This window comes from Homalodisca vitripennis, chromosome 4 (genome assembly GCF_021130785.1).
Source record: "Homalodisca vitripennis isolate AUS2020 chromosome 4, UT_GWSS_2.1, whole genome shotgun sequence".
NCBI classification, from domain to species: domain Eukaryota; kingdom Metazoa; phylum Arthropoda; class Insecta; order Hemiptera; family Cicadellidae; genus Homalodisca; species Homalodisca vitripennis.
In genome coordinates, this window is record NC_060210.1 from 116,076,208 (window position 1) to 116,093,646 (window position 17,439).

Genomic DNA, 17,439 nt, shown 5'->3' on the forward strand with positions numbered 1-17,439 from the left:
TTTAATAGTTTCACCAGATTGTAGGTACAGTGTGTGCCAAAACTGGAGATTCCGGGTTGATTCTAACAATTTTTAAATGTATACAAACATAATATGTTGCTTTAAAGCTGTAGAGGAAATAAATGTTTGTCAAATTGTCTTTAGATTGTTTTGGTAGACAACAAACAATGTATATAAATGCATGTATACTTGCACAAATTTCATGTGGATCAAGCTCAATTTTATTAATTTTTGTAAAAAAAAATACAATTTTGAATACTTTTTATGTAAGACATAAGTATTTTTGTGAAATAATTACAATGCAGTCTAATTTGGTACATTCTTGCAAATAACTGTCATAATTTGTTTTGAAGCTTTATTCATTTTTACAGTAATGTACCCATTCTCCTATGATGTTCTGTATAATATCCTCTTGTTCAAGTTCAAGTAAACTTTATCTGATATGTAAATCTATTGGTGCTTTTATTTCTGTAAACTGTAAACTCTAGTTTCTTGCTTTACTTAACCACCGAATTTTATTTCTCGTTGAGCTTAGAGATTACATATTGTTTAGAACATTTTATGTGATATAAAAACGTACATTTTTTTATTACACATTCAAATAGTTATGGTTTTTATGGCCACAGAAATCTCTGACTAAACATACTTATGATTATTACTTAACTATAGATGATTCATTCCTGTACAACATATAGTTACATAGAGAGGCACTAAAGGTTCCATTGATTTAACACCTTAATAGGGACTATATACTGAGTGGTTCTGGTCAGGGGCAGAGTGAGGGTGCAATTGGCATACAAGGGAAGGTATGGGTTGTGTGAACCTCCTCTTCAATCAGGTTGTGGATTGAGGGTCCCCCCAGAAAACAATTACAAAATTTATACATTAATATAGAGGATTTTAAAGGATTCAAACTATGATTTTGGAAAATATATTCATTTTGTTTGCTACGTTATTGTTGGCCGATATTGACTACTATATATGCATATATTAAGAAACCCGTCACTAATTAATAACTTCTCTAAAATATCTTTTCAAAGGTGTGATGAGAGACAGATTGCTTAATGGCAACACAACTTGAAGAAGTAATGTTTTCATCTGCTGTATCTGTCAGTGCATCAGTTTTGAGTGGAGGAAAAACATTTCATAAATCATTAGAAGCAGTACAACATTTCATATGTCTTGTGGATGAAGACGCCTAAAAAGTCTTATGAAGAAGGTGTGAAAGTCCAGGGAAATTAAAGTTTTATCAAGGAATTTAATTGTACGATTTTGTATATAAAGGTGTGACTGCACCACTTAAAATGAATAAACAATATTTAATGGCTTTTCAAAAGTTCAGATTAGCCTCTCCAATCTTAGGCTTATGAAATACATACATACACAGACTTTTGAAATTCTGACATAACTTAAACTTGTATAAGAAAGCTATGTTAGAAATCTAACACCTCTAGCAGTCAATGAAATAATGAAAATAAAGAAGTGTTGCTAATAGTAGCATTAATATAGTGTAAACAGTGTTAAATGACTCCAATTATGAAATCTCTATACAATTTATTAAGTAGGCTAAGGACAACACAGCAGTGGCGTGTATAGAAAATTATCTCGGGGGTGGGGGGGCGCTGACATACTGGGTGGTTTAGGAGGTATAAAATACAGTCTAAAAATAGAGGGGATCTCCCCCTAGGAAATTGTTGTGTCTTGAAACCTCATAAATGCGTTCTAGCTTAAAAATATGAACAAGTGAAAACTATTGCGTGCAACTTTAATGTGTGTCTCAAAATTTCGGCTTGGGTCCCCCCCAAAATTATATACGCCCATGCAACAGAGATGCCGTGGGACAGACGGCAAGGTAGCCGTTATATAAACTTTTTCATTATTTTAACGAAATCGAGATAACGTTTTTATTAATACACAAGATCGGTTCGGTATAACAAAGAAACCTTCAAAACTCTCATGTAAACTCGTATTTTTAAAATACGATATCGTTTTCTCTACTTTATACTTATGTATGATAGATTGTAAAAATGAGCTTTCAAAATTAAAATGTATTCCATTAGCGTGAAATAATATATAGGCGTTGCTTGTAATATCAACATTAAAAAAATTCAAGCCACCTATATCCACGATAAAAAAATCGTAGGTATATTAACCTACATATATTTTGTGTAGATAATATATTTATATACAGCTGCATAAATTACGACGTAAAATAAAAATTAGTGATCATTTTTTTCTGCTGACCAGCAGACACAAGAGCAGAGATAAAAAATTACAAACTTCAAATGAAATATGATTTAAACCCCTCCATATCCAGGCCCGGCGACAGGGGGGGGCAAGGGGGGCAAATGCATAGGGGCCCGGGGCCACAGGGGGCCCGGGCCGACTAAAATATGTATTTTTTATTTTTTTTTTTATCATTGCCCCATTACCATCGGCCCAGGGCCTGTGCGGTGAAAATATTCAGGAAATAACATGCAATGTTAATTTAAACTACTTTCTTTGCTCCGATTTAAACCAATAAAATTGTAAACACTGAGGTGGCGCGAACCGTTGTGGTTGTGGCTGTCAGACGTCGGGCCCGGGGTCCGCATCGCCCAAGACGCGAAGGCAGTGACTCTTCTCCACCCCCTCCCCTCCCGGCCCCTCCCCTCCTTGCTCCACTACAAGTTGCAACCTGAGCGTCGGATGACAGTGATACCGACACGATAATAAAACTAATGTTTCTTTCAATCTTGCATTTCTATGCTGGTTGCTGGTGGTAATGGTTTTTATTAAGTTATCGTGATTGGTTGTTTTGTACACTTCTAGTTTTAGTTTGTTGTCGTGCTTAATTAGGTTTTGTTGTTGTTGTTGTTGTTGTAAGGAGATTGAGATTGATTTAACCGTGAATTAAAGAAACATACAGGTGAGTTAGTAAATATTTTTATCATTTAATTTTAGAAAATAAGTTCCAAATTTCCGAAAAAATTAAAAAACTGAATAAATTTTACCATGGATCCCACATTTGATTGCGGGCCCTGTTACCAGGATCAGGCTCAGGGGCCCGCTCCTTCTGTTCACTTGTCATGCTGTAGGGCATAATAAAACATGAGATTTTTAATTTTAATGTAACGCAGATTTTTATTTTAACTGATGATTATAATATAAACATAATAAAATAAAAATTTGTAAAATATATAAAATTAGGGACAGAGCGGGCCCCCAGGGGCCCAGGCCTGGGACCAGGGGTCCACCAGCCCAACCCATGTGGAGCCATGATTTTTACCCCTTCATTATAAATTTGAATTATACAGTAATCAGTTTCATAAAATAAATTAGGCTACAGTTAACTCCCGATTATCCAAGGGCTGGTTAACCTTTAAGACGATCAACAAGGTTCCATAACAGCAAAAAAATACAAATAAAACTTAATTATTACTGGGCTGCAAAATTTGAGACGTTGTAATCGTCTTATAAACGTACTATGTAATAAGACGTGAAATTATAAATGTTACTGACGTTACTGTGTATCTAAATCTAAACTAAAACATATGAGGAGTAGGATGGTTAAAAATTAAAAAAACAACACATAAATTCGGTTTGCTATGCTACTGAACGTCGTTTTAAGTTTCAATTAATCAAGTTTTATCCTATTAAATCAGAGAGAACGACGGCTCATCGCTCACTCTTTTGTGGTTGTTTCACATGCTTGTATGCAGTATGCACGTTAGCACGTAGAAAATATTATTCAATGACGACATAGTTTGGTATTGTTTCGTGGTTGGCTCGTTGGCTGATATATTGGTTGTTATGACAACCAACTTGAGGCGACGCATCGCATCACTAGTTGCGCAGTTTACGAGAGGGAATGGGGAGTGAGGACAGGATAAACAGAGAGAGAAACAGGAAGTAAACCCCCAATATGTTGGCAAGACAGGTAAACAATAGAGATCGCTGGGTGAACGTCTTAAAAAAACTTGACCTTGGAAATCTGAGTGAGAGCGCAGCAAGCGATACAGTATCCGAAAAATAGCTCAATGACTCATCACATCCCTCACGTGTCCTGTGATTGCACCTGTCGGTTTTTGATTAGTTTAGCCCAGTTTGAGATACATTACTACTTTAAACGCAGCGTTTGATAAATTTACATTCCGTATTTATTTTAGCAACTGCTCGGTTTAGGCCTAGTAATCAATACTAATTTTTAATTGTCTAATAGTGTTTATGATCAATTTGATACATTTTTTAAATTTGTATTTTGATATTTAGGTTCTAAAAATTCTATTTCAAATATTATTTTATGATCTGCCCACATCAATTTATTATTCTTGACTAATCCAAGATATTTATTTTTAGGTCCATTCACAGTATTTTATCATCATTTCGCATAAAAACACCGTTATATCTCAAAATGGACACTTACAAACATAAAATCTGGGTGCTCAAAAACGTAAAGAAAGGCAAAAGAAAATTGAAAGTTCAAATAAAGGATCCAGGACATTATTTGACGTTGGAATCAAAGTAGACGTAGCTACAACTAGTTCTAACAGCGGCCCTAACGACCCTGGCGCCGCCAGGGAGAAACTTTGCGAAGTTTCTCACAGTTTTCATGAAACAACCCTAATACTGAAGACAGCGAAGATCTTGAAAGCTGTAGGCCTAATGCTGATGAGGAGAAACAATGGTAGATAGCTTTACCTCAGAACCTGATCCTAAGATGATATTGTTTTGGAAGATATCCAATCGTCGTATCACATCGTGACATTCTAAGCTAATGTAGATTCGGGGTTAGGAATTATATAATTACCAGTTCAGATTTGGGACTTCTGAAAAACAATGGTGACTGACAGTGTGATTGAGACTTTAGTGAAAATGGGTCCATCTTTGATGCCGTCAGATCTGCCAAGTGATGGAAAAAGAGCGTTTCCAAAACGGTTCTTTTTTCAAAAAAGGCCGAACGGAGAGAGCGTCAGAAGAGATTGGCTTGTTATGGAGTGAGACTGCTGAGTCCATTATTTTTGTTTTCCATGTAGACTTTTCAATAATAATAGTGGGGGTGAAAAACACGATTCAAATAAGTCAGTTTTTGTTAAGTAACGATGGATGGAAAAAGGAATATGGATGGCGGAAGCTTTACAACAAGCTACCTTTGCATGAAACCAGCGCTTCCCACAAAAAATTGCTACATCCCAATGGAGAGAGTTAGAAAGGAGGCTAAGTGATGGATCAGACATACATTCTCAACTCGACTCAGAACTGGCTTCAAGAACCAAATATTGGAGGGATATATTTCAAAGATTGCTCTCCGTGGTCATGTTCCTTGGAGAGGCGAGGATTAGCTCTCAGAGGGACCTCTGAAAAAATTGGGGATCCCAACAATGGAAACTTTTCTGGGTCTGATAGAGCTGTTAGCGGAATATGACCCTTTACTAAGAGAACATATTGCAAAAGTAAAAAAAGGCCCAAGAAGAGGGAAAAACGTGTTCAAGCTCATTATCTGTCTAAAGACTCTCAAAATGAATTCATTCAAGTTTGTGGGGAAAGAGTTCGACAGAAGGGTATTGGAAGAAAGGAAGAAATCAAAATATTATGCTATTATTGCTGACTCTACCCCCGATGCCTCACATACTGAGCAAACAACGTTGATCTTGAGATATCTCTTAGATTGTGAATCAGAATTTAAAATTTGCGAACGATTTTTAAATTTTGTTGACTGTAACAAAAAAACTGGAATGGATGTGGCTAAGTTGATTATTAGCGAGCTCAACAAACACTCAATTCCGTTGAAGGAATGCAGAGGCCAGGGGTACGACAATGGATCCAATATGGCTGGAATATACAAAGGTGCCCAAGCCATCATAATGGAGACCAACAATTTGGCTTTTTATAATAACTGTGCCGCACATAGCCTCAAACCTGTGTGGGGTTAATGCTGCTGAATGCTGCGAGGAAGCTACAACATTTTTTGGCATGCTGCAAAAGACGTATAACTTCTTTTCTAGAAGCCCTCAAAGATGGGAGTACTTAGAAAACAGAATAGGCTCTTCTCTGCACAGTATTTCTCAAACGAGATGGTCAGCCCGAGTAGATAGTGTGCGCCCTTTCGTAAAGCATTTGCCTCTCAATCATCAATGCCCTCAATGATTGTAAAGAACTGAATCTATCTGCAGAATGCAAGGACAGATCTGAAAGGGCTATTGAAATATCTACAATCGTTCGAATGGTATCATGATGTCGACAATATGGCCTAAAGGTGCTTGTTGCAATAGACAACAAAAATAAAGTATTACAAGCCCGATCAACAACTCTAGACGTTGAAACAAAAAATCTGAATGATTTAATAGAGGAAACTAAAAAGTACTGAGAGACAGACAGAGGAGCAATCTCTACACTGAGGCCAAGCTAGTGGCAGGCAACATGGCTGAGAGTGTAGATTGCGAAACTGATTTTAAGGAAAAAAAGATTAAAGAAAAGAAAGATTTTTCATGACGAAACAAGGGACGGCACGGAACATCAATTAAAAAACGAAGAGGAACGTTTTAGGATTGATGTCTTCTTCAAGATCTTAGACTCAGTCTTAGGGGGACTGTCTCAGAGATTCGAGTTTGCTGGAAAAAATCAGCAACCTTTTCCAATGTCTTTGGAAATATATTGAGGAAGACGACAGTTTTATTGAGCAGCAATGTTTTGAGTCTGTGTCAAACATACAAAGAGGATATTGAGATGGAAATTTTAAATGAATTTTAAACATTTGAAATCGATTCATCGCACTAACTTGGGGGAACAAACTCTTCAACCATTAAGTCTAATAAACGCTCTAAGGAAGAACAAACTAGATAGTTTATTTCCAAATATCACTACAGCGATCCGGTTGTTCTGTTGCATACCTGTATCTGTCAGCCAAGGGGAGAGGAGCTTCAGTTTGATGAAAAGAATTAAAAGTGCAAATCGTTCTACGATGACGCAAGACCGCATGAATGACCTGAGTATTCTAGCCATGGAGTCAGATTTGGCACGTAGTTTGAAATATGACGACATTTATAGATGACTTTGCTGGGAAGAAGGCCCGACGAGTTGTGTTTTTAGTCATGTTTAATGTTAGTGAGTAACATAGCCCAATGTTTCTTTATTAATTTTCAATTTATGTTTTGTACAATGTTCATTAGGTTTTGTTCATTTAATTTTTTTTAGTTTTGTTCGTTAAGTGATTGTTCAATGATATTTAGTTTTTGTTTCATTAGGTTTTCCAGGAACTATCATTAAGTTTTGTTTTCTACTAAAAAGGAGAGCGACACGAGTTGAACTTTAATTTTAATGATTTTATTCTTTGTTAATTATGTTTTGTCCATTTAGTTCATTAAGTGTATATTTTTTAAGGATGGTGTTTTTGATTTTAATTAAGTTCAGTGAGTTTTGTTTTGTATTGATTTAATAGTAAAAAAATAATCACTACATAATTATAAACCTCAATTCTTTCCATTTGTTTAGCAACATTTATTTATATAACTTAAATTGAAGTAAATACAGGAAAAAATCACGGATTTGGCATAATTTTGAAGAAGTGATGAATCATTTAACAAATAAGTAAATCAAGTAATGGAGTAGTAAGTTTTGGAATAAAATTATGCTTGCTATGTTAATATAACCAATATGGGAATTTTGTTCTAACGTTGGGGGGGGGGGGTGAATTTTAATGTAATTAGGTTGGTTGCCTGTTGAATCTTTGGGGGGGGGGCCCCCCGGTCTTCATTGATTGCATAGGGGCCCGAGAATCCTGTCGCCGGGCCTGTCCATATCAATACTTTCGTGATCTCCCTACAGTTCTTTTTGTGGATTTTTGATCAAAATATATTAAAACAAATATAAATCATAATCAGGAGGAGGAAGTTGATAATGTATGGTGTTGCTCATCAGGATTTGAATTGAGGCTAAACTGCTTAACTCATATTTTATGAGTAAGAGTAGATTCTTAACTTTCTTAGTACCTATTTATTAAATATGTAAGATAGTCAGAAAATATAAACCAACATTTACTTTCTCTAATTTTATATCAGTGATAGTTAGCTCCGGAACTATTTTCAACACCACCATGTTACAAAAAAAGTATAAAACTACGTTTCGAGGATTGAAATCTACCATCTGCTTCAAGTGAAAAAAGATCCAAAGTCATTAAATTTTAAAATGTGGCAATGGACTACCCACCACTCGTTAAAAGTTAAAATAATTTTTTTAAGGAGAGGCCGGTCCCCTTTTAAGCCTTATTCTGTCCGTCCTCATGGGTTACTGGCTTGTGCGAGGATCTTATCAAACAGAATAAGGGGAAGAGTCGATACAGTACAAGGTCGAAGGTACTGATGAAAAGTGCAACGGTCACAGACAGGATTTGAACCTGCGCTATCTCTAACTCAGACCCAAAGTCCAACGTCTTAGACCACTTGGCCATCGGCACTCCCAAGTGAGAGATACCCTTGAATATAGATCCTTCTGAGGGATCTATAATCAAGGGTGATACCTAACTGCACGAAGTCCAGATGTCAAATGTCCGAAATCCTATTATCCTTCCAAACCTTCCATCGTCAATATCAAACTTTAAATAAAGAAGAATGTTATGTTATCCAAACATGTAATTAATCCCAGATAATAATTGATTTCCAATTTTTTCGATAGGTTTATATGGTATTCACAAACATGTTAATAAGGACAATAAATTTGGTTTTAATCGAATAATTAAATTCTCTGAACCCCGGGTTGAGCTTCAAAACTTTCACGAAACGACCTTCGAATCAGCGTACATCAGAGAATGGCCGAACTTTCGTTCGGTCGTTGTGTCGTCTGGAAGGAAGACAGATTTTGGCTCTTGAAATTAAAACGATGAAAATTAATGTTACGCTTATTATAAGTACAATCAGTGGCGCACTCAGAAAATAACTAGGGGGGGGGCTGACCGGGGGTCCTTGGGTCAACCAACGGAAAACTTTTTGAAAATTCCTTAGAAAAACCGGTATTTTAAGGCACTACTTTAACTTTATTTTAGCTCTTTGAATTCAAGTTTTTAGTAGGGACTATATGAGTGAATGATAAAACCCAGCAGATTAAATAAGATTTTAGGTTTTATTTTGACAAAATCTTTTTGTATCAGCTGTCTTACAAACAAAATTGAGTCTTCTTTGGGTCTTCGTCAGTATGGATAAAATGTCTGTGTCAACTGGTATTTCCTTGGATATTGAGATTGGCTAAGCCATTTAGCCTACTCTCAGACATCGTGTTTCTTAAGTATGTCTTGATTCTCCGAAGAGTGGAAAAGGAGCGCTCTGCTGTGCTCAGTATTCAGTTTGAGTAAAACATTTTTTTCATGAGGGGGGAGCTACAGCCCCTTTGGCCCCCCCGTGGGTGCACGCCTGATTACAATTAACACCTTTTCAGGAAATTGAATTGTCTTCTTCCGCACATTTTGGGGGAGGGGTTCCCGTACTCCCTGAAGGCGTTGTTGCAATTCAACAGCAAATGCCATTTCATTTTATTTGTCGCATTTGAATTTCTTTAACTTTGAAACCGCGGAAAGGTAGCGTGCGGAAATTGTATCCAGGACGGCCACGCTGTGTCACCTGGCGATTATTTCCCAGAATATTGGTAGAAGGAAAGTCGTGCCTTTAACGCAGGCCATTCCCAAATTCACTAGGTTAGTTATACTATTCATCAGTATAAATCCTCTTTATAAATTTTATTGTAAAGTGAAAACAATTGTTATTATATATACATTTTTTATTTAGCGCCCCTTGAATAGGCTCCCCGTGTTGCGGCTAACTGACCTAGAGCCGCCCCTGAATGTACCATCTACTCACCCTCGCTGTGCTTTTTTGTTCTATCGATGTAGAATTTCAAAGTTCATTAAATAAAGTAGCCGTGATGTAAAGTTTAAATAAGGAGATTAGGTTCCAAATTTATTTATAGGCATACAATCTATAAAATCTTAATTTTTTAAACAACCTGTACTGTACAAAGAAGTAAAAAAGTAATGTCAGTTTAAAATAGCATGTCTGGAAGCAATTGTTATATACTTAATAACAAGTCTACTCCCAAATTACTTCACGTAACGGATATGTACCAATTTCGGTCATTTTTACCTAAAATATTTATATACTAAAAAAGCAAAATAAAACACGACGCAATGCTTTGTCGTAGGCATTCTGTTCATCAAAACTCATCCGCGACGCTTGGATTATGGGTAATTCGCATTTGCACAACCGAAAAGACTAAAATAATTCGTTATTTCTGTGTCTGCGGTATATGTTTCATACGTATATTAAATGTTTTTGTATTTCATGTAATTTAAATAAGTCATTGGAGTTTTTATATAAACTTGAAATTATACGTAACAATTACTTTTTGATACTAAAAGAAATAATATATATGCTTTATTATCTATAATGTTAATACCAAACTTTAAAAAAATGTATCGTTAAAACATTTTCGAAACAAGTCATTCGAAGAGCAGACTAATAGGTTTTACAGTTTACAATTCACTTACAATATTCTGAGTCTGTATATAAATTAATAAAATTCATATTCGCCCACGGATTGAGTCTTAATTGAATTGGGTATTATCTTTAAGCACTACATTACCAATAAAAATGTAGCCTGTTTTATTATCAATCGATGTCACTCCTCTAGGTATCTCGATTGTAGATGTACTATTTGTTACGCCTCCTGATCAATTGAAACGTCCATCACACAATTCAAACTGACTCGCAAACATAAATGAATGTTTAAAAGTAATTAAGAGAACAGTTTAAATAAAACATAAACAAATGGCTGGAATAACATAGAAGCAGTGCCCTTTTTCTAGGATTTCTGTATATAATTCTCGACAAGGATCGAATAGAAATGTCCGTAACTCTTCGCATAGTGACTAATTTGCCTCGCCCACTTCGTGTTGGCATAATGGTCATTGGTCATAACTTGGTGACTCCACGATTAATCATAAGATATAACTGTATAAAATGTGCCATTTAAAAAAATTTAAATGTAACTAGATCTAAAAATTAACGTTTTGATATGTTTACTTTAAAAAATCTCGGTAGATTCATTTGCCATCGTTCAGTGATAAAAGAAATCAGCAACACTACGTTTTGAGATCTGCAATCTGATCTCTTCCTCAGGTGATCAACTAACCTAAAACGTAACTACAATCTAGGTTAAAATAAACAAATCAAACCAGAGCAATTAGTTTATTTTAACCTAAATTGGAGTTATATAGGTTAGTTTAGGAAGACGTACTGAGAACCTGAGGAAGAGATCAGATTGCAGATCTCGAACGAAGCGTGGTATCACTGAACGATGGAGAGAATTTCCGGACTTTTTAAAAGGTCTTGACGTTGAAAATCTCTCCACACATCCTTATTTTCTAGATACCCTCCGTACGTCCGAATTATTTGTTTTACCTAAGAGATTTTACAAAAAAAGTGCTCTTCATTAAATGTTTATTACAAAAGACTCTTTGAAACAATTGCAATCCTTTTGGAACTCGATTACTCAAAGCTTTCGAGATTAGTTGTACATGTACCTGGAGACCATTAGAGTTATGTCCTTATTATTTCCATTCATAAATTTAAATACCAACCATTTTGAATCATCATGTTTTGAGCAGCGGTATGGTCTACCACAAGGATCTATACTAGGACGGCTGCTGTGGAATAAATGAAGAAATAAATCCCACATGAAGGGAGAACAGAGGCGCTATAATCTAACCTAACCCTGACTGAGACTGCTGACCGATGTTGACGAATGAAGAGCGATCGCCGCCCCATCTACCGGCACCGCCCTACAGTTCACCCTCACGCCACGACACTCTCGGCCATTTATTGTTTTAATTCCCTCGCCTTTCGCCTCGCCGCAATCCACCTCTAATTTGTCACCCTCTCGCCTCTGCCTCCACCCGCTGCCCCCATCACTTACTGTCTCAGCTTCGGCTTTATTCTTTTGCTAAGCGTCCATTTATTTGGCTCAACCTCCCCGAACGCCGATTTTTCTTGTATTTCACAGTGAATTGCGACAATTCCCGACACCTAAACGCCCTTTTTCTTCTCGCCCATTTCCACACGGTAAAAACTTAACTAACATAAATTAATGTAGTGGGTAACATGAGATCAGTTCAATAAAAAGTTAGCTCTGAAAGGTTTTTATAGTTGGGATCTTCAGTTTAGTTCCAGGAAAAGCCTATGGACCTTCGGACTAAAAGGCTAAATCTCACTTCAAATCTCGTGGGAGTTAATATTTGGAGGGGATTTCCTCAACAATGTGTATCACTAAAATATAAACATCGATGGAACGAAAAGAAAGCACAAGCTTGACCTCACTTTCAAATACGATTATCAAAATATGTGACACTAATAACCTTTCTCCACCTTAGGTCGTCAAAAGATCACTCATACTAAAGTGTTCTTCACATAAAGTTGCTATAGTGGGAAGGTTGATTATACGTGAATGTTGAGTTTAACTCCAGTTCACCTTCCTCTAGGTGCAGCGTCTGAAATCTAACGTTGTCACAGACTTGACTCTCTCACAGAATCCACGTCTGCCTGAAGAAATCCATAAAAATCCGCAACGTGAGTACTGTAGCTCAGAACCAACTCATTGAATCGTTTCGACATCAGAGATACATAGACTGAAGAGGTATTCTCATTGTCTCATCAGGGGCACAATTGATTGCACGAACCCAAAGCACGGTGGAGCAACTGAATTTTCTACAGATAATGTAGCTATAGTAGGAGAGGTTTGTTTAATATGAATGTTAAGCTGAAGGTGAACCAGAAACGTTAAAACCAAGGGTTTACCATGCCATGAGAAGACTAAATTCTGCGCTAAGCGACAGTACTTATCCATCAAGATCATTACTCTTTGATCCTTCAGGTCTTGAAGATAAACTGTAGGCTCCACGCATTCTTATCTGACGTCCAAGGGCTGAAGCTGGTAAGAGCCTCAACAATACATATATAAAATACGGAACTGGCTGGCTTCAATGAATAGTTACCCCAATACTTAGACAGGTGACTTGCAAACGTCTTAATGCAGGGACTCTAGAGTCACACACAGGATTTTCCTCTTTGTTGGACATACGTTGTCAAATCTAACACTTCTTGACTGCTAACCTCTCACAGTCCTGCTCTTGACAATGTTGACAGTAAGCCTCCAACAATTAGCGCTGACAGTACAGCCGAGATGCTCGTGTAAACTGGTATAATCCGGTCTGAACCGGACTCGTATCAGGGGCAGTTAGCTTTGTCCTGTGGCAGCTGTCGTTGTGACGGGGAGTGGCGCATAAACACCGCTTTGTCATCGCTGGGGACAGATACGGGAGTCGGCAGGTACAATGGTCAGGGCTGCCAACACAACAACGTCGCATAATCTGACTCACACCTTACTCCTGGAGGTAATAATATGCAAAAAATGTGACAAATATAAAAAAAATATCCCAAAATGTTCAAACTGCCCCTTACTAGAGGAATCGTAACAGGAGCACACATTAGTTTCCATTCACCCTCCCCCCCCCCAAAGATCAGTGTTACCTTACGGGTATTTTCAGCCTAACGCAACCAAAATTCAAAATTATACCAAAATACACATACACGTCTACATATATATTACTTTATTAAAATTCTTAATAATATAGATAATTTCTCAATCCCCGAATAAAATTGAGTTTTAAAAATTGAAAAGTAAAATACGTATTTGGTGACTGGAAATATTTGTAATTTATTTTATGCAAACGAATTAAATAAATTTGTGATCACCCTTACTATCTGTTCTTTATCACAACAGATCGACTGTTTGGCTTGAAATCAAACTCAGTATTGTGTAATTTTTGAATGACATAATTGAGAGAGCGACTGAATTGGTTAACTATGTAATACATTATAAATAGTCACAACTGAATCAAAATCGTTCTGATTAAATGTTTCTTAAATGGAAAAGTTATCAGAATATTCCTTAACGACATCCAAATATCTTTTTTAATGTGTCTTAGTCGAATGTAGTCCGTAAATGAATACATATTACAGTGCTTAACAAAATGAGATGATTATTTTAATTTCGAATACGTTCTTCTGAAATATAAAGTAGTTTTAATCAAAAGAACAGCTGTGCTGCAGCTTTGGAATGCAATTTATGAAAGAACTAATACCATAATCATTCTAGAAGGTTTGATTGAATTTGCAGGTAAGGCTTACATACATTTTCAGAAGTAATTTAAAAATTGTCTGATCTAAAAGCGTATGTTATGGCAGATATTGTGAAGATGAAAAATGGTTAAACTTCTCCTTGATCCACTAAAACAATGATGGGAGATTGAGATGAAAATTCTAGAGGATCATACTAGACTGATGCTGATTCTACTACGATTGGCACTGTAGCAGTCTAAAACATCTGCCACCTCAGTAACGCGGATTGAAATTCCGCTCTAATGTAAACAAATTTCCTTTCACATAACGAGAGGCCAATTGATTTTGACAGATCCAACTCAAGAAAAGGAGTCTTTTTTATAACAGATATTTCTTGACAGAGGAACGGGTATTTTTAAAATATCAACATTAGAAAATTGTACTAATTTGAGGTATTTAAATAGCACTACTTCTTTCTACCACTTCCATCTACTGAGGTCGAGACGGCCAATGGATGTTGCGATAATGGTGTGCTCAATAAAAATTGAAATTTATAGAATTACAAAATTAAATAGTTCAAGTTTTACAGCCCTAAAATATACTTGACTGTTAAAACGTTCAGCTACATGCTTTACCGAAGCTTATAATTGTTTTTAATAAAAAAGCTTTTATTTCAATTCCAAATACACGTTTTCAAAGGAGCACTATTCATTTTATGAGTGTTAATATTACATGGTATAAAACATTTCAAAGCGACGTAAAACCCTTTATGAGATCACGTAATTATCAATTTCATAGAAAACATAGAAGTCTCCCTGGAAAAATTGAGTTGTTCACAGCACAATCCTATGACCGCAACACTATCGAATTTTATTGATTGATCCTTGTTAGTAATCTAGGAATATTGAGACTAATATTTGGCCATGTGATCAGTAATTTAATTTTTGTAAAGATCCAAGTAATTTTTTGCGGGGAACAAATAAATGCAAGGGGTGCGGACCTTTGCAGTCTGCGATGAAAACAATTGTAAAGTAATTCCACCATGACCAGAAATCGGATTTTATCCTGCTTGTAAAATATGTGACAGCTGATTAAATAATTATAATTGCGTTCTGAAGTAACCATCCTCAGATTCAAAGTTAACTAAATGAGAATACTTTACATTCGTATGTGTTAAATTAAGACACAAAAATTAGACACATTGAGACATGTTAAATTAGCCTCTTCAAATCTGATTTTTAAACATATTTTGACTTAATATGTAGCCTAATATGATGATAGTAATACTATACCAAAAACATTTCCAATGGCCGCAGTGTTGCGGCTAGGACGGTTATCGCGAGACAACTAAATTAAGCAACGTCGAGTGTGGTTGCTGCTTGGATAGGTGACCGCTGAGTGATCCTGTCCTTGCAAGCAGCCCGCCTGCCCGATCATTGGTGGTGGTTCGGAAGTCACCTTTATGCCGTTGATCCCAAGGTTAACTGATAGAGAGGGCTTCTTAGCCCTAATTTTGCCTAGTAAAATAAGACATTACTATACTTAACTTTATACTGTACTAAAAAAAGTAAAATTTGTCTACAATTATAGAAGTATTTATTTTTCAAGAAACCAATAATAAGAGGGAGGTCTGAGAAGTTTCCGACATAACAAAGTTACAAGACATTTTTCTGAAAATTTTGGTTATTGTTCAACATATTCTCCTTGTACTCTACACACGTCTCCCAGCGATGCTCCCATCTCTGTAACCTTACCAAATAGTACTCGGTAGCGTTCTCTGCAAAATAATTGTTCACAAAGGGTATTGCCTCTTAATTTGATGAAAATATTTGTCCTCCGAGTGCAATTTTTAGATGAGGGAATAAAAAGAAGTCGTGTGGGGCTACATATGGTGAGTGAGGCGGATGATCAAGCTGTTCAAACCGTAATTTGTGGATTTTTGTCATGGCAATCTTAAATGTGAGACGGTGCGTTGTCTTGGTGAAGCAGGATTTCAGTAGGACATCAACTCATCAAACGACAGTTACATAAAAACTGCGCTTCAAAAACAGCTGAAACTCTTTTGGGAGTAACTGTCGACGAATAAACAATGGAATTCGGTAGATTTTAAAGTTCGAGTGTTACCATCTTCACGTTTAGGTTGGAAATTTTCAGACCACCCTCATATTATTGTAAACAATTGTGTAGTACATCGGGTATCAGTTCTATTTAGTGCTTCTCCCTGGTGGTGAGTTTTGGAACTAGTTCAGCCTGTTTGTTCGTAACCTTCCCAACTACTGTAGTTCAACATACCTCATATCTTTTTATGTTATTGCAGTTATTCATGAGTGTGTATTTCTATATACTGTATTTCTATAATATATTCTGAATAGGAAAGGAAAGTTAAGAATTGTGTTCTTGTTTGTAACTAATTATGTTTCATACATTTTCTGAGATTTTAAATGCAATAAATATCCTTGTAATAAACAATATATTGCAAAAATAGTTTTCATTTTCCTGCTATTTGACATTTTACAATATAGTGTACATCTGATAACACTAGTGATAAGAGTGTTAGTTATTGTGTAATGAATGGTTGCTTGTTGTTAAGATTAGTGGTATCATAAAGAGAAAAAAATATTTTTTGTTGGCTTAAATTAATTGAAGACTGAATTGAGTAAAAGACTCCTGTACACTAGGTATAGGAGGTTAAGAGGAATCATGCGTAATCTGGCCCTAGACACTATTGACACATATAATAGTCACTCCAACTCAGTCGGAAGAAGTATGTAGATTTTGTAACAGTGTAAATATTATTAACTTATTCTCATGGGACTTAAATTTACTCAATATCTCAAAAAGAGTTCGATATACAAAAAAGTGTTTTAAAACCCGTTATGAAATGTTACATGCATTCCAAAACACTGTATTTTTCTCTACCTTCATAAATAAAGGAGTGTGAAAATTTAACTTAGAACGGCCGCTGAAGTTGTAACTATCAAAATGGGCACAACGAACTCAATAGCTATGTTTATAAGATAAATACGCATATGTACAAAGACTGAACTTGTTTCAGTATTTATATATAGCCAACTCTTGGTGATAGAAAAATTCGTATGGGGTTTACATGTAGACGATATCTCGAAAACCGTTAGAGATACAAACAAAGTTAATTAAAAAATGTTTTTGTAAATGTTATGAGCATTCCAGAACACATTTTGTTTTTTCAATAGGTTAATAAATTGTAACAGTTTCAACGGCGTCTTGCTGAAACGAAATAGCGCACCTAGGTTGTTACTGAACTTCGCACGTATATTTATAA